This window comes from Aedes aegypti, chromosome 1, assembly GCF_002204515.2.
Source record: "Aedes aegypti strain LVP_AGWG chromosome 1, AaegL5.0 Primary Assembly, whole genome shotgun sequence".
NCBI classification, from domain to species: Eukaryota; Metazoa; Arthropoda; class Insecta; order Diptera; family Culicidae; genus Aedes; species Aedes aegypti.
In genome coordinates, this window is record NC_035107.1 from 56,538,133 (window position 1) to 56,557,634 (window position 19,502).

General features: G+C 40.7%; 1 protein-coding gene across 2 annotated transcripts in view; it reads left to right on the top strand.

Annotated features, from left to right (window-relative positions):
- The window catches only part of LOC5571988 (syntaxin-4), a 60,582-nt gene that overhangs the window by 39,713 nt on the left and 1,367 nt on the right, over nt 1-19,502 (top strand). The window lies entirely within an intron of this gene.

Here is a 19,502-nt window from a genome sequence, read left to right on the forward strand (position 1 = left end):
TCATCCTGTTCACGCTTCAAAGTTGCCACTTCTTCAGGAAACGCTTCGGATTGTGCCATCCTCCACAAGAAGTTTTCCGCTATCTGTAGTTCCTTGCTGGTCACACCAATCGTACCAGCTGACTCAATCCATGAGCTTCGCAGATTGTTAATGAAGTGGTAAACGTATGCCGTGCTATTCCGCAACCGTTCAAATTTCGAAAACCTTTCCGTGTCGACAACCGGTTGCACGACTAGATGACTGCAAACTACCGCAGCTCGAAGTTCTCCGTCGCTCTCATCCTCAAGTTCTTCTTCTTCGGGTTTCATTGACCATCCTTCCTCGCGTTCATACAGAAAATCTGGGCCCCGAAACCATCGGCTATCCACGTTGCAAGAAGGACCTTTTCCCCATTTCGTTGCTTCATCTGCTACATTGATCCTAGTCGAAATCCATTTCCATTCATCGATGTTCGAAAGACTCAATATTTCGTCGACTCGGAATGCCACAAACTGGCGATACCGGCGACTATCCGACTTGATCCACGAGCAAACCGTCGACGAGTCACTCCAGAAACATGTTTTCGTCACCTTCAGCCTATGGTTGTCTTCAATCGTTCTCCGTAGGCGCGCTCCAAGTAACGCAGCCATTAACTCTAACCGTGGAATCGAAAGTCCTCGGAGTGGTGCAACCTTCGTTTTCGATGAAACAAGCGCAACCCTGATCTGTCCTCGATCCACGATGCGGAAATATGCGACCGCTGCGTAAGCCTGGGCGCTTGCGTCCACGAACACATGCAGCTCGAGATTGTTGTAGCTGCTCGGTTCGTATCCTGAAAAGTAGCACCGAGGAATACGCAAACCAGTCATGCTTTTTAGAACAGTCAACCATTCCATCCAGCGTGTAGCGATCTCTCCTGGAATGTTGCTATCCCAGTCCGTCTCCGTTCGCCAGACTTCTTGGATTAAGATTTTCCCATGGATGACAAAGGACGCTACCAAACCCAGAGGATCGTAGAGGCTCATAACCAGACGCAGCATTTCTCTTTTCGTTGGTATTGCATCGCCGTCCAGCAGGATTCGCACCTTCTCGCAAAACTGCAACGAAAATACAAATTCGTCCTTCTGTTGTATCCACGCCATTCCCAACACTCGCTCGCATCCAACGTCCTTATCCGGTAGCATAGCTTTCGACGGCTTCACATTCGCTTCATCCAGTTTCTCCAATACGCTCCTGTCGCTAGACATCCAATTGCGAATATGGAATCCGGCTCGCTTGTGGACTTCGATCACTTCCTTTGCAACCTCGAATGCTTCCTCAGCCGTATCGAAGCTGTCCACGTAGTCATCCACGTAATGTCGCTTTTTCACTGCCTCTGCTCCTCGGGGCAGTTCTGCTTCTTGTTCGGTCGCGTTCAGGTTTTTCACGTACTGTGAATGGGCTGGAGAGCAGGCAGCTCCAAATATCGCCACATCAGACACCATGGTAGTCATCGGAAGTTCTGGGGAATCTTGGTATGGGAACAGTAAGGCACTGCGGTCCTGCTCTCGAACTAGCATCTGTAGAAACATTTCTTTGACATCTGCTGACACTGCCACTTCGTGCTCCCGATATGCGAACAGGACAGATAATAACGACGTCAGAAGATCCGGGCCCTTAAGCAACAAGGAGTTTAAAGATACCCCGTCGACCTTCGCCGCTGCGTCCCAGATAACTCGAACTTTCCCTGGCTTCTTCTCATTGACGACGACTCCAATCGGCATATACCAAGTACGCCGCAGATCAAATCCTTCGATTTCTTCCACCGTCGCTTCATGTATGTACCCCTTGGCTGTGAAATCTGCTATTTGCTGTCGCACACTGTTATACAGCTCGGGGTTTCGGGATAAACGCTTCTCGAGACACTTGAAGCGTCGTTCCGCCATCGGCTTACTCTCCGGAAACTCGATATAGTCATGCTTCCAAAGTAATCCTATCTCGAACTTCCCAGTACTGGTACGGCGCGTAGTTTCATCCAGTATTTTGTAGGCTCGTTCTTCCTCGACTCCTTTCACCTCGGGCACGACAGCAACTCCCAAACTCTCGACTTCGAAAAAGCGCCGAATGTACTCGTGAAGGTCAACGGTACTCGGCTCTGCGTACATGTGGAGCTGCGTTTGCATCGTGACCGCCTGTGACCTCCGTAGACTACCGCATACCGCCCATCCGATCCTCGTTTTTGTTGCAATCGGCTCGTTCAATCGCCCTTCCCGCAGCTTCAATGTAGCAAGCAGATGACAATTGCTCTGCCCTATCAGGATTCCTGGTACTGCGGACCTGAAGCTTTTCACCGGTAGTTTGTCGAGATGTGCGAATCGTGTTGCCAGCTCTGCGTAGTCCGTGGTCTGTTGCGGTAAACCGAGGTTATCGACAGTGTACACTTCCGAAAGCCTGTAGCGCTTGCTTCCACCGGTCTCGGATATCTCCATCGTTACGACTTCTGCTCCGGTGATAGTTTTGTTAACGCCTCCAGTCCATTCGATTCGTAGCGTTTCCACCTTTCCTTGGACACCAAGAGCTTCTGCGATCGACCGCTCTACGAGTGTTACCGACGATCCATCGTCCAGGAACGCGTAGGTGTCGAACTGTCCATTTTTACCGAACAGGGTAACCGGAAGGATGCGGAAGAGCGTTGATGACGATATCTGTCGATGAACGGTTACAACCGCGCTATTAGTTTTCGCTGTTTCTGGTGGATCAAAGTGGAGCAAGCGGTGATGTCGTTTGGGGCAGCTGTTGATCCCACAAATTTCCCCTTTGCACGGCCAGTTCGCATGCGAGGTGAGACAGCGACCACAAAGTTTGTTCACTTTCACCGCCTTCCATTTACCATCCAAATCCAACGCTTTGAACGATGCACAGTTTTCGATTTGGTGGTTGTCGACGTTGCAAATCGCACACTTCTTGCTACCGATCGTGCCGGCTGCTCCATCTTTCTGCTTTCCTCTGGTTCTTTCGGTAGCGGTTCTCGGCTCTTCTTCTCGACTCGTTTTCGGTGGATCCGCTGAAACGTGCGTGTTGACAAACGATCTATCCTTCGGGCGAATTCGTTCGTCTTTAACTTTCTGCGAAACGGCTGTCAGCTGTGTTACGCCGCTTGCCGCTGAAGATATTTTCGCCATGTATGCACTAAACACGTTCAAATCCACCTCTGGAACCTGTTCTTGGTGAAGCGCCCAGTTGAATTTCACTGTTGCTGGTAGTTTGTCCACCAGCTCTTGGAGCAGAATTGGGTTGGCAAGATGCCTCTCCAACCCGACTGCTTTTAGGTGACCACACAGATTCTGAACCGCCAGTCCAAAGCTGACCAGTGTCTCCAACCGGTCCGGTTTCGGAGGGGGAGTTGCCCGAACCTTGGCGATCATGTTATTCACGATTTGTTCCGGCCGCCCGTACAGTTGTTGCAGAGTTGACATGACCTGAGGAACCGTCGACGGGTGGAGTAAAAAGCTGCTTACTGACTCCTTCGCACTTCCTTTCAAACTTCGCTGCAAACGTAGAAGATTTTCAGCATTGGAGTATCCGCAAGCTTCCGTCGAATGCTGATAACTGCTGATGAAAAGTGGCCAATTGATCGGATCGCCAGAGAAGACTGGCAGCTCTTTGGTAACCACCTGCCTAGCAGCTATTTGGTGAGTGGATGGTCCTACATGGCCTATTGCGAAAGGTGGAACTAGAGGAATCCCCCCACCAGACATCACGGGCAGACAATTGTAAGCCGAATTTGAAAGATGAGGAGGCGGAGGAGGAAGAGGATTTAAGCAATCTTCACTAGCAGCTTGGTCTAGCCATGCCGTCGGAGGAGGAGGTAAATGAGGAGAACAGTCGCCCTCCGATGCCCAGTGCTGGTTCCGATTCACGAACTGCTGTACCACATCGTGTAAATCCCAGTATTCTTGCTCGGCTGTATTTCGCTCGCGGATGGCTTCTCGCTCACGTTGAAGGCATGCTTCCATCTCCTTCTGCAACTGTTGCTCCGTTGTACGCAACCCCTGAATTTCGTTCTCTAACTCTGCCCGTTGAAGTTCAAGAGTGTCGCATTCGTGTTTGTGTCGGTTCAGCTGCTCCCGCAAATCCGCCTCCAAATTACGCATCTGTTCTGCTGCCTCAACGACCTCCATCTGTAAGGTTCGTACCTGCGATTCCTTAGATGTTATACCGTCCTCGCGTTCCTTAAGCAGAACTTGCAACTTTTCTCTCGATGTGCTGATTTGTTGCAACTCTCCATTTAGAGATGTGATCTGGTTCCTCAGGGAAGCATTTTCACATTGTAGTTGCCTGAGCTGATTCTGCAGACCAGTTTCCGAATTGTGGATTACTCTCAGCTCCTCGGCGTGATGTATCTGCAGACTTTTGAGTTGACTCTGCAGATCCTGCTCTCGTTTCCTTCCCGTACCGATATCGAACTGGAGTTTCCGCACCAATTCATGCATGTTCCGCTGTTCCACTTCCATTTGCTGTTGTTGCTGGATAACCTTAGCATTTTGCTGTCGTAGTTCGCCGGTTTCGACACTCCACCGCTGGTATTTACTTGGATTCACACGTTTTACCTTCGAAAACACACCGGCCGGCACTACTTCATCGAGCTTCAGTAGATCTGAATACGGTTTAACATCGACGGTAGGCAAACCTGGCTGGTTTCGTACGCCCGCGTCATCCATTTTACCGATTCCTTCAATCGGTTCCTCTGACGCGTCGGCAATAGGCAAGCTTCCCAAAGCTTCTGGGATAGATTTTACCTCTGATCCCGTATCTTTCAAGTCGTCGTCAACGGCCGTAGGAAACACGGCATCAACAATCTTCAGTGGCGTTGAAGAGGGATGTACTCCCTGCGGATTTCCCAGACTTGTATCCTCCGCATCCACGGGCGTCGAACTCGGCCCGACAGCTTCACTCGCCGTCTGCTTCACCCAATCTTCCGTCCGTTGCGTACTCCTCTGGCTGCTCCGCATACTGCGTACACTTCTCCCCTCTCCTTCGTCCTGTCGATTCAGCAGCTCGTGTTTTCGAGCGATGAACTGCTTTTCACGCTCCATTCTTCCCTGAAGCTCCCGTTCATTCAGGGCCCGTTCCCTCTCGATCCTCTCTCGACTTAATTCTTCCATCACTTTCTTCTCCTCGTCGAGACGCTGCAGTTCTCGAGCCATTCTAGCCGCCCGAGCACTAGATGAGCTAGAAATTACACTGATTTGGCTCCTTGCCGACCCCAACGCGACCGAAATCTCGCTTCGCATACAAGCAGTACAAACGAAGCTAGTGGAACGTACTGTAACAGTGTTAACGTTCGCACAAGAGAAGTGATACCAGCTGTTACACTTCTGGCATTCCACCATATACTTCTCTGCGTTATTGGGCCGGTCACAACCAGCACATTCCCGAGACTCACCCCTGCCGCTATCAACGATTGAAGGGATGAAAGAATCTTCCGATGATCGATCTGACATCCGATCGCCGTCGTCGCCCGAGATGGGGGGATTCGCATTCGCCTGCTGAGCCCTTGTCTGCGAGCGGGTTTGGCGAACATTTGCTTGCGAACTCATCCTACTCCGGATAAATTCTTTGAGAAATGTTGGGATAGATTTTACGGAGTTCTTCTCAGCAAATCAATGGCCCAGAGTTGGGTGGTAATAAGCTCAAAGCTAAAAAAATATGTTTATTTAAGTTTAGCATAAGTCTAGTCATAACGTTCGTTTGTACTTACAATTTAGTGTCCGTACTATTTCTGTCTAATCTATCTCAAATTTTACGTTGCGTATAAAGTTTTTATTATAGCCTGTAAGATTAATTCGTAAGTATTCTAATGTAGTTCAATAAGCAACAAATTACCTTTATATAATTCAATTCAAAACTTCTCCAATCCAAAACTTATAATATTTCACCCGATATGTTTGCCTATCAAAACAATTGCCCCACCTTCAATTTTGCTCGTCATCGCTGTTGACTGATGGTGCCTCCCGGATCGCCCGTTGTACGTATTGTGGCGCATGAGTTACCGACAGTGGGCTGTGCGGAGAACACTACCAATTTGTAAAGCTCATAAAACACATTTTGTAAAAGTATAGTTTATAATGCACCTTATAACTTTACCAAAGAAAATACGATGCTTAAAAACTATGAAAAAAGTTTTAACTCTTTATATGTTAATCGTTCAACACATTGGTTTCATTCAGCCCTGTCGTCCTGCTTAGTCGCGCTTAGTCGACGACTAAGAAGCTTTTCTCAGATTTTTTTTTAATTTTTCACCCGAAGTCATAGAAAAAAATGTGCCAAATCACAATCTAACGCCCCATAAGATATCAATCGAAATTTCCAACCTGTACCTACCACCGCTCTGTTACCCTATTTCTTTCAGAACTTCATATAGAACATATTACCGCCCTGTAAAAATTCCATCGAAATTTTTGAGCTGTATCAACGCCCTAGAGTAATTTCACATTACGTAGATCAAAATTGAAAACTACAAGCTGTATCAACGCCCTGGAGTAATTTTACTTTGTCCCATATAGATCCGTAGCATCCTAACGCCCTGTATGACATCAATTAAAAATTCAAGCTCTTATGTAGACCAAGTGCATCCTTACGCCCATCTTTACGCCCCACATCACTTTAATATTTTAAGCATTATCAACGCCCTGGAGTAACTTGGACTCGCGCCATGTAAATCAGCTGCATCTTAACGCCCTGTGGGACAAATGTCAAGATGTACAAACGCCCTTGACTGTCAAATCAAACTACTATTATTTTGAGCGATTTCACCTGGTGCTTAACTTTTTAGCCGGTAGTGTGAAATTTTTCAAATCTTGTGATAATGAAATTGAGTATATTTGTAGTTCACTGCCAAAATTTCATGCCGATTGCTCATATGGAAACAAAGTTACAGCATGCCAAAGTTGAGCATTTTGTATGAAAATCGGCTTTCACTACTATTATTCTGAACACAGCTGTAGATCAGGTAGATCTCAATGCTCTGTAGGTCATTACTTGAAAATTCCAAGCTCTATCAACATCCTGCAGTAATTTAACTTAAGTCCACATTAATGAATTGAATCTTAATGCCATGTAAAATTCAATCAAATTTTTCATTCTGTATCAACGCCCTGAAGTGATAATACTTTGTTTCACGCAGATCAGCTGCATCTTAACGCCCTGTAAAAAAAAAAACAATTAAATTTTGTTTGCTCTATGAACTTTTTCTTCTTTCTGGCGTTACCTCCCAACTGGGACAAAACCTGCTTCTCAGCTTAGTGTTCTTATGAGCACTTCCACAGTTATTAACTGAGAGCTTTCTATGCCAATTGACCATTTTTGCATGTGTATATCGTGTAGCAGGTACGAAGATACTCTATGCCCTGGGAAGTCGAGAAAATTTCCAACCCGAAAAGATCCTCGACCGGTGGGATTCGAACCCACGACCCTCAGCTTGGCCTTGCTGAATAGCTTCGCGTTTACCGCTACGGTTATCTGGACCCCTAAACAAATCAAATATCAAGTGGAGAGTAGTATTTAGTACTCTGATTGCGTCGTCTGCTCTTGCGAGAACGAGCGAAAATTGACCATTTTGGACACCCACCCATCCTTTTGTAATGCTTTTTGTATGAACATTATTCAATTTTTGTATGGGCCGTATCATCCTTAGGACACCCACCCACCCCCTCAAGCGTTATGATATTTGTGAATGGGCCCATACGTTGTTTATAATATCTATATTTTGTCTCATATTATATTTCCATACTATTTGTCAAACGATTTTGCTACTTTTTCTCGAATATTGCTTCGGCAAACGACAGTTCCCCGAATAATCCTTTTCCTCGAATCCCATTTTTTCCGAATGACCTGTCACTTCGAGAAGTGATGCAGTTCATGAAGGTGCAAGAATAGTTCTCAGTGACAGAGTGCTACCAGATGACTGGTCCGTTCACTACTCTGAAATGTAGGAAGTTGTGAAACGGGATATTCGGAGAACAGACATTCAAGGGACTGACGTTCGAGGAAACGACATTTGAGGAATTAATATGTAGGGCAAAGTAGCACAATCCCTTAATAAAATGGGCTGTATGCGCTCAAATATTCGGTATTACTAAAGAAATTGTTGGTTAAATTATCTTGAGAGATCCTTCGATAACAGCACGTGATTATTAAGAGGCTCAAGACCACTGTCGAAGTTTGATGAAATATGTTGATGTTCAAAGCTGAAAAAATTTTCAACTTATATGTTCTTAAGACAGTCAGTTCATACCCTTGTTTATTTTGGACCAATAATTTTCAAGTGAACTTTCATAATCAAGTATGCAAAAAGAGCAGCATTCTCGTGTTATTAAATTTGATAAAATTCTGTGATTGATAATTGACAATTCCAAGATTCACAAATATATCCTACGTAAAACTACAAAAGATAAAACCATAGCGAAAAATATTGATATCCAGAGCAATTGTTGACTTTTGTTTTCATTTTGATATCACTTCAAGAGCGATATTTTATTTTAATTTAAGCCAGCCGTAGTGGTAAACGCGCAGCTATTCAGCAAGAACAAACTGAGGGTCGTGGGTTCGAATACCACCGGTCGAGGATCTTTTCGGGTTGGAAATTTTCTCGATTTTCCAGGGCATAGAATATCTTCGTACCTGCCACACAATATACGCATGCAAAAAATGGTCATTGGCACAGTAAGCTCTCAGTTAATTACTGTGGAAGTGCTCATAAGAACACTAAGCTGAGAAGCAGGTTTTGTCCCATTGGGGACGTAATGCCAGAAAGAAGATTTGGCTGAAAATTGTACACCTCTTCTTAAAGTTCCTGCTGTCCTGTGTGTGTCCTGCTTTTAGAAAACTCAAAAAAAGTCTTTGTTAACTTAATTATTTGACTTATTTTTTTAAAGGAAGAAATATAATATTTTTCTATATATATGTATAAATATTAATACTTTAAGTTCAAATATAATCAATCATTTGAAACATTGAATCTTAAGTATTAATTTATTTATGCTTAACTTTAAAACTTTTCTTTGCTTCCGAATCAAATTTTCTTAGTCTGACAGGACTGAGAATACGCATAATACTTCGTTAAAAAATGTTTCGAGTTATGGTCGAGTAATTATCGCTAAAATGTGATTACCATTGGCATACATAATTAGAATTACAGTTTTTGTCGTATTTCGCTTCAATTTCATAAAACTAGAGGAGAAGCGTTTTGGTTAATAAAAATTGCGAGGCGAATGAACTGGCTAATCAAGTTTAAACCCTTATAAATAAAAAAAAAACAAAAAAAAAATAACTCAAAATGCTTAACCCTAGGCTTGACAGTTTGCAAAAAGCTAAGTTTTTTGAAAAAAAAAATCTATTTATTTCTTCACGTATCTTTCTTCTCATATATTCCTTGAAGCACAAAGCAATCTTAGGGGCATTTCGAATTTTATCAGAAAAACGTGTTTCACCGTTAGCGCTTCATTTTGAATTCTGAGATAAGCATCAAAAAGCTTATAAAAAACTGAGTTTGAGCAGCTGAGCAATTCTCGCTGAAACCAGGCCGCCATCGGCACCCATCTTTAGAGTTCCAATTTTATGTCACTGATCGCTAGTTTTCGATAAAACTTAAGGGTGGTCCTTTTTTGTTTTTGAAGCTCGTTTAGCTCAGGGGCTGGCTCTGTTCCAGTAGAGACGTAATGTCAGGAAAAAGAAGAACAAGAAGAAGAGTAAGTGTAACGGTGGCATTAAAATTCAACATGATGAGTGCTAACAAGGTGAAAAATTCATTCTACTAATTAAAACCAAGATGGCGTCAATATCCAAGATGGCCACTAGATTTTTTCACTCAAAATAAAACTCTTATTCTTCACTCGACTCGAATAAATCACCAACGATTGAAAACTTGTTTCTTTGTTGTACAAAACATAATGTTTTCATTGATTGCACTCGTCATATTCATCAAAATCGTAGAACATGATTTAGAAAATCGTTCATTTCATAGGGTAAATACCATTGCTCACCTAGTTTCTGTAGCCTATCTTACGCAATTTTTCCTCAGCTTTCTAATGGTGATCTCACAATTCAAAACGAGCGGTGCGCTAATGGTGAAAAAACGATTTTTCTAACTAAATTCAAGATGGCGGCCAAATTCAAAATGGCCGCCAAAATTTGTTTAACTTTAAATGAAAGCTATATCCTTTCTCTATACGATGCCATTAAGTTTTCTATGTGTTCCAAGCGAAATATGAGATATATCACGTAAAGAAATACCCTATATTTATCAAAAAATGGTCTTTTTCGCAAACTGTTTAGCTAGCTGGCGTACGAGGGGCCCACCAATTTCAGAAAACAGAAAGGACCACCCTTAAGTTTTATCGAAAACTAGCGATCAGTGACATAAAATTGGAATTGTAACGATGGGTGCCGATGGCGGCCTGGTTTCAGCGAGAATTGCTCAGCTGCAAAAACTGTCCAATAATATTAATGAACGAATTTCAGATTAAATCCAAACATCATATTTTGTACAAGGTCATTTCGTTCTTAGTCAATTTATCAAACAAAAAGAAATTCAAGAAAGTCAAGTAATAGAAAATATCATACTATTCAGTTGTATTGTCAAAATTATGCTTTTGACTTTTGACTGTTGCATCAATTTGCTTACATTTTTCACAATTTTGTTTAAAAAGCGAAATGCAATAACTTTATATTGTTTTAAAAGTAAAATGCCGAACATAAGAAAAAAAAAAATAGATTTGAGGCGGACACAAAAACGTATTCAAATAAACGGTTCGATGAGGTTTTTGGATTTGCACTCGATGATCCGTTTTACATTGAGTGATAGGTTCTAAAAGACTGAGTTTATTTCATGGATTGAGATTAATTTTAAAGTGCACATCGTAATAGTCTTAGTTGTTAGACTCTAATAAATATCACAGGCATTGTTATGGTAGTTTCAATTGGTACAAGGAGTAAATAATTTTCACTTTTTACATTAGCAAATTTATCAACTGAATCATTTTAAGCCCATGTACTTGATATCTTCGTTCCATATTTTAATAGAAATGGAATACAAACTAAAAACGTGCAAAAGCATATTAGTTTTCGTTTGTTAGGAATGTGTATTGAAGTATTTGTGATATTAGTAATTTTTATATATTAAATGTTGCTAAGGGTTTTGGATTTCCGTTTATGATCTGTACAGACCATAGCAAATATAACCTCCGTCATAGTTGATCCCTATATACTAAAATATGTGTGATATTTCTTATGAGAAAACATCATAATGCCTGGAAATAGAAGCGCCCTCTGGGCTATAGTAACGCCCCCCTCAAAAAGGGCGACTAAGAAGCTCAAATTTTACGACGACAGGGCTGGTTTCATTTGCATTGCCAACACTGATGGGCAGCTAGAGAAATCATATTAATTTCATTAATCTTCATTGAGATAGCTGGTTTTCCCATAAAAAATCCCAATTTTAATCGCTATGCGCATGTTTTATGTAAACGAAGCCGATCGCAACCAAAGTTCTGCACAGTTTTTCGAAATATAACCAAACATCTGTTTGGATTCATTCAAATTTGCGCTATTTTATAAAAGGAACTACCCACCCTAGTCTACATATGCACATCATCAAAAAAAAAAAAAAAATAAAACATAATCTCTCAACCAATGATAAGATTTGGTCATTTTATTTAAAATCGTCTGGATGACGATATCATTGCAGTTAAAATGTTGTTTTTCAATTGTACGTGTGCCGTTGCCCGGAATCTGTTCAAATCAATTGTTAAAAACCTACGGCAAACGGTAAGTACCGCAAACTTACTTCATTCAGCTGTTTTGGCTTCAATTTTGGTAAAACATCTAAAAAACAATTAAGTTTACTGTCTACAGCAAAAAAACTTTATTGTGATAACATGTCGCTTGACATTAGATTAATTTTGATAGAATAGATAAAGTGCCGAGATTAGGCAAATCAGCCGTGAATAGGAAGATACCAAAAAGTTTGTACGCGCGAATTGTGTGGGCAACCTTATGTCTATTTTTTGGGATTGCTCGGCAATGTTTTTCCTAGCCGAAATTCCCCAGGTAGAATCTCCAACAATTATCATTTTTCAGTTAACGGAATGAGTTATATTTTTGTTTGATTTGAAACATAATGAGTTACATTTTTGTTTAAATTTTAACATATTTTGTTTAGTGTTTAGGAAATTTTGTTATGCTAACTACTAACCAGCCAAAATTAAAACATATTTTGTTAGAAAAAAACGCGCTAACTGAGTAACAAAATCTGTTACAACTCTGCTGTAATCCACTGATCGGCTAGTGGTCAACACCGCCTTTCTTGATATTCTCATATATTTTTTTTAATTCTTAGAATTAAGGCACTGTCTTTGCCGAAGGACGTCCTCTAGTTTAAAAAAAACTTTTCTAATTGTTTCTAGATTTTAAAATTGAAAGAATGGATCTGCACAACAGTCAACGTAGAGAAAACGAGTGGTACCAGCTATACGTCTTTTCTTCACCACTACGACAAAAGTTTGTATTTTTGTAAAATTGATATTTTTGCAGTTCTCCAATTGACACTTTTTTTTCCAGCAACCCGCAAGAAGGTCGATCGGCAAAAGGACTCAAGTAAGCCCCAGCCTATCAACACCATAGTTCACTTCACAGAGAAATTCTCTATCTTTTGCTCTTCAACAAAACTTGGAAACAACAGTGCCAGTATCTGTCAACTTTGACAGGTACTGGCCACGTTTTTTTAGATTTCCCAAAGTGGAAAAGAGAGCGATTGTTCTTATGACGTCATTGTGCAATAGGCTATTAACTAGCGACTACAAGAACTGAAAACTGCATGAGAAAGAGTGCTGAGGGGAATTTATGACATTTATGGTCGGATTTCGTCGAAAAGCATTTGATTCCACTACAAGCATGTGACATTTTATCAAAAGCACATTTAGTTTAGTTTGGGAATAATCGTAAGCTTTCATTATCATCAAATATATGCATAGAAAATATAGTTTTCTATTCAAAATGAAGATACTGCAGCATGGCTTTGCTTTGTAGCTGTGGACTCTAACCGCTCTAACCCCAATGATGATATATGAAATAAATGGTACATTAACAAATGCTAAACACCGAGGGTAATGTGATTAGACTAAGTTTAAAGCGTTTGAAACAATTACCACTGAAGGCTTTCGAAACTGGATAATACAAATCGACCCGTCTTTCTATATGCAAAAAAGGTTTAAGGAAGATATTATTTAAAATAATAAGATTCGTATACTAAAAACGTTGTAAAACTTAGGAAATTATTACCACATAGATAGAATCATAATTGTGTAACTAATGGGGCAGCCCCCTATCCGGATTCAATGAGACCCCTTTCTACACTGCTTCAGGGTCGGCACATGCGCGTGATAATCCGCGACTAAGGAAACACTTGAATACCGATTTAGCGACACTTAAACCCACTTTATTGGCTTTTCTTGCACACAGGTAACTTTTATTATTTCCTTCCACTTTCTTACAGCCTATCTCCTACCTTCCACTATCTCTTCTTCTCTTCTTCTGGTGGCGGGGCCCTTCTCCGTTCCGCAACCTCACCTCCGTCCTTCCCTCGTCGCCGCTGGCTCGCTACACTCCTCGGTTGGACTGCAACCAGTAGCGTAGCTAGGGGGGTGCGGTGGGTGCGGCCCGCACCGGGCCCCGAACTCCTAGGGGCTCCAAAATCACAGTGCGAATTTTTCATACCATTTAAATTTCGACATAGCTTGTAGAAAATTGACAATTTGTAAGATCCCAAAAAGAAAATGAGTATAAAGTTTTGGAGGAGACTTGGATCGGCTCTGAACGGGGGCCCCTTGATTTTCCCTTATCTATATAAATAAAAATGGAGTGGTGTTTGTATGTCACGAAATGGCTTGAGAACGGGACAACCGATTTACACAATTCTTTCACTGTTGTTTTCTTGAAGGGTTCCGACGTGTTCGTGCGACGAAAAAGTTTAGAGAAGTTTTTGGGAAATTTGGTAAAACGGGAGAGTACTACTATGCCATTTTGTATGGGAGGTATCATTGACATCTTCCAACAGCCTACTTGATGGCAAGACGAAGTTTGCCGGGACCACTAGTTTGTAATATTTTTAATGGTAAGGTTTAGAATGGGACAAGGGCCTCGTGGGTCTATGGTTTTGGGCCCCCACATTTCTGAGGCCTTTAAAAATATCTGTTTTGTAGGTTATTTTCCTTATTGCTGTTCAATCGATTGCACACATAAGAGAACCCGGCCCCGATGTAGACAATTAAGTAGGCTTAGATATGTACCTATTTCAAAGATGTTGAGTCGAATTACGAGTTTGAATTCATAAATACAGTCAACTGCCCCTCACTCGATATTCAGTATCTCAATATCGAGTTAGAGAATCATTTTATTGCTCAGATTCAATGGCTACCTTGATAGTCATTTGGATCGCAATTGCACTGGTTTTGTTTTCTATAACTCGATGATCCCTTCAATATCGAGTTATGGACAGATATATATTTATATAATAATGCATGAATTCTGATTTCCAGTCAAATCTACTCAATTTTGCAGGCCTCCAAAAACCTGGGACATTGGTGAGCTTCCAACTTGTATACATTTTTTGACGATTTGAACCATTCTCATTGCTATGGTTCTCAATAGTACCAAAATGGATTTTTCGTGTCAATAACCAACATTTTTCGCACGGATACATTCTAGCAATATTAACAACTTTCAAATGTAGTCGTCTGACATTATTTTCATTTGATAAAATAATTCTTTATTTTGAAAACACAAGACCTCGTGCGCGGTTACTGGGACACTAGGTATTTTTGTGTGTTCCAATAACCGCTCATGCAAAAAATTGAACAAAATTTTAAAGAAATGTAGATTTTAGCATACAGCCTTCTTTATTGCAGTAGTAGCTATGGTTTGACCATAAAAAAATCAGGTTAAATAACGAAATTCAAAATAATGCATTTATAGTAAGTTCGTCACGAAATCTGTTTACCGTGAGCGGAAATAGGAACACTTAGATGCATTAACAAATGCAATGGATCATTAAAATAACCAAAACGGCCGCTATGGAAAGCATAGATAGCGCCACCGTAGCCTTGTGCGTTTGACAGAACAGTAATGCTGTCACAATGTTAAATCCCATATACAGTGGCGCCTTTATTTTGATGCGGTGAGCACTGACAAAAACTACCTTCAATGGTCCATTAAATAAGTTTTCAAATTATTTTTATTTTTCCGCTGATTACCTATACTTGTGACACCTTACATTGTGACATAAAAATAGTATTGATTCACACAATAGTTATTTTATAATAAATATTTGAACACATATCTTTCCCTTAAATGAGCGGAATCCGGTGCACTGATGGTACCTGTTTACGTGAGTTAAAGGCTGAAGGTGCACAATAAATTATTTTGGATTTCAACGTTTGAGATATTTTCCAAATCATCAACTTTGTAGAAGGGGCCAGCCAAAGATTTTGTTTTTTTTTTGTTTACTAACGCAAATATTGATTTTCTTGTATGTCCAAGACCAAGTGAGCTTTGAGGCGGGGAAAAAATATTTAGGGTTCAAACTTGCGTACAATCAAATAAAATACTAAAATGTTGATTCAAAAACAATTAGTTTTAAGTTTTTATTTTAAACAGTGTATGTAAATTGGAATTCTTTCCGGTATTATTTTGTAGATCATACCTACCAAAAAACCGTCTAAATCCATTCTCGGGTGACCATAAACAGTTCATCAGGAAATTTCTTAAACAACTTCTCCTGTAATTTATATGAATATGAATTTTACCATGGATGCCATAGATTTTACCGACATATTTTTATCAAACATATCCAAAGATTCCTCTAAGATTTCATTGCAAAAAGGAGAATATATTTCCAAGAATTTGTTTAAAAATTCTTTCAGGAATTTTTGCAGAAATTCTAACTTTTTTCGAGTGCTTTTATAACTCCCATGACTCATGACCGAAAAATATTTCAGAATGTTCTAAGCACTGCAACCAGAAGTTTTCTTAGTAATTTAAGAAAAAAAATGCTTTGGGCGTAAAATTAACATAATATTGCTATGGGCGCCTCTATATAGACGTCATTCAGTCAAAGGATATTTAAAGAAATTGCCACAGAGATTCCAAATATTTCTACCTGGATTTCTCAAGGATTCTTTAAGAATTCCTACAGGAATCATTCTATGAATTCATCAAGCTATACTAAGAATTTCTCTTAGCAGACCTTTGAGCATTTTCTGAATGGATTTCCCTTGACTAATATATCCCGAGTTTTACACATGTTTCTCTTCATTGATAACTCCAGGGAATCTTCCACGAATTATTTTACTTACCTCAAATGTACTCCTTGAGGTTTATTTGAGGATTTTTTTTCTGGTATGCATTTTAGAAGTTTGAGTTCCTCAGATAATTTTAAATCCTATAAGATTCGTCCTTCATTATTTTCCGGTGAGCTCTTCTTGGATTTGTTCATTACTACAAGGAGTTATTCAAGCAGTGATTTTTTTCCAAAAACAGTTTGAAGATTCTACCAGTTTTTTTCCATATTTTTTTCAGTGGGCTTCGTGGCCGTGCGGTTATTGTTACCAAGCATTTAGCCGCATCGAGTCAAGGAGTGTGGGTTCGATTCCCGCTTCAGTCCGGAAAACTTTTCGTCAGGCATGTGTTTTGACTGTGCCACAGGGCGTTGTATGCTAGTCCGTTGTCTAGTGTGGTTCAAAGGGCAAATCCGTCCACTGGAAGCATTTACGAGTCGGTATATTTAGATTGTCTTGCAAGATATCTTCTTAGACTTTTTTATAAGAAGTATCTTTAAAAAAAAAATAAGAATTGGCAACAAAAGATTTTTAATGATTCGCTCAATGCTAGAATTTTAGGAATTTTTTCAGCGATTTTACTAAATATTTTCCCATAAATTGTTTCATGATTTTTCTCACGTGTGTCCTAGAGTTCAACTAGGAATAGCCGGTAATATAATACTGAATACCGTACATGTACGTACAATATGCAGACAGTTATTCGAGAATACATTCGAAGATTCTTTTAAATAGAAACATATAGATACTTCTGAAACAAAATCTTCATATATATATTTGATTTTAAAAGACTAGCATCAAAAACTACTTCCTGGAGAAAATCTTGACTGCACCCTTGTATGGGCAAATTTTTAACTGTAGAAGTAAATATGTAACTATTAAGTATTTAACCGAGAAATATTCTACTAACGTTTTCGAAAAATATGTTGAGGGAACGAGTTTGACAATAAGTGTCATATTTGGCAAACCTCTATTTGAAGGGCCCCCAAATCTTCCTCCGCACCGGGCCCTCAAAACTCTAGCTACGCCACTGACTGCGACCGCGACTTCTTTCACCACTGGCTTCCTGTTCCTCCTATCCTTCCTTCACTTTCCTCGGACAGTGTCGCAACTGACAAAATGGCGGTCACCGACGCGGCCCAAAGCACTTTCTCGCCCGTTTTGCAGACTCGAGTGTGACGTATGAGTACTGCAGCGTACTTCGAGGCGGTAGGACCACTCAAGGTCTTCGGGTCTACTACTCGCACTTCGGCCTACGATCTACGGCAAGGCAACGTCCAAGGTCACTTCAAGGGCGGCACTAACGGTAAAACCGAGGGTCCTGGATGATCAGGAATTCTTAAATTCACCACTGTCTAACTCCTTAAACTTCTTTCTCAGGTTTGGATTCGAACTTTCTCCCAACTTTTTCACAGACGTCTATCTCGCTTATCTCATGGCTCGATAATGATCCAGAGCAATGGTGGATATCCTTTTCAGAGCCCTCGACCTAGAGTTTCCCGCAGTTTCGTAAATTCGCCCCATCATGGCTCCTTCTACACCACCCCCAATGGCTGCATGTTGTCCAGTGGGCGATGGGTGGTGACGTTAATATATATTCAAACACCTTCTTGATTTTATAAAACATTGCGAAAATCTCAACAATCTCGGACAGACAGACACACCACTGGTTACATTTATTTTTGAACCTTGATGAAATTTATGTTTGCCCCTAAAATATATTGATACAATTGTCATGAAGTTAATCCATGCATTTCACTGTCAAATAAAATCTAATTTGATTATTTGTCCAGAAATTGAACCAAATAATCCAAAATCAACTATTTTGAAATACCAAATGTCCGTTCGACCAAATGCCAATTCGACCAAATAGCATTCGACTAAAGAGGAGTTGCCTCTTATTGATCAGTAAGAGGCAACTCCTCTTTAGTCGAATGCTATTTGGTCACATCCAGTTCCTGGTGATCGGGACTATCGGAATGCCTAGTGAGAGCACGAGGATTTTATCCACTACCTACTAGGGTTACCAATATATTTTGGGCCGCCTGGGCTATTTCCCTGTTTAAATCAAAAGACCAAGGCATTTGGAAACATAGGACTGCTACACACTTGCATCAACCGTTTGTACATTGAAAATGTTTTTATTTCGACTAAAATTAGTTGAATTCAATCGGTGCATCCATCCTATAACCGTTGCAACACGTTTCACGCAGAAATTGAAAACGTCAGAAAATTTTCAAATGTGAGCATGAGCATGAGCATGATTGACCGCCCGCAGTTGCTACTCCGTTATTGCAAGAACAGCTGTACTTACACAGGGAACCAACAGACCCCGAGTAGTAGAGTAGTGTAGCATCCTCAATGTGTAAGTACTGGTGCTCTCATTATTATAACAAACAATACAGGCGCCGGCTGCGTCCGAATGCAGGTGAATTTGGGAATGGGAGGGAAATGTTGACGTATTACTTGCTTTACAGAAGCCGAAGAGTCCTCTGCACTTCCACAAGAAAACACTGGGATTTTGGATATGGGAAAGGATTCGTTTTGGTAAACGATAAATGTATAATTCGAAATGAATACGTGAGCATATACACGAATGACCGACACTGATAGTGTGGTTACTATGCAAACCGGACACGATACTGATTTCGTTGCTCGCTCGACAGGAGCATACAACAGGTTCAACGTATCAAAGTCTACTGACGCGTTTTTTTTTATTTTTCACCGGCGCATTTCGTGTTTTCTTCCGTGAAACGCGATCCGGACACAATGGATCCAGATTCCGTCGCTCGCCCACAAGGAGCATGCAACAGATTCAACGGATCCAACACTACTGACACGTCAGAAAATTTTCAAATGTAAACAAAAACTATTTTCAAATTTCTGGACTACAAGGAGAAAATTCTTTTAGTTTTCCATTGTTAATCGAATGACTAGACTATGCACGAGTATATTAAACCAACAGTTTCTTTGATTTAGTCTTCAATCAAATAAAAACGCCGGGGGTCACAAATATATACTTTGAGGGTTCGAAATGTATTGCGTTGTCCAAATCAGTAAAAAAACAGTGCTCCATAATTGAGCTACTTTGGACGTATTTTGGACTATATATGACCTTGTGAGCATTTTTGTTTCACAGATGAAGCTTTCCTC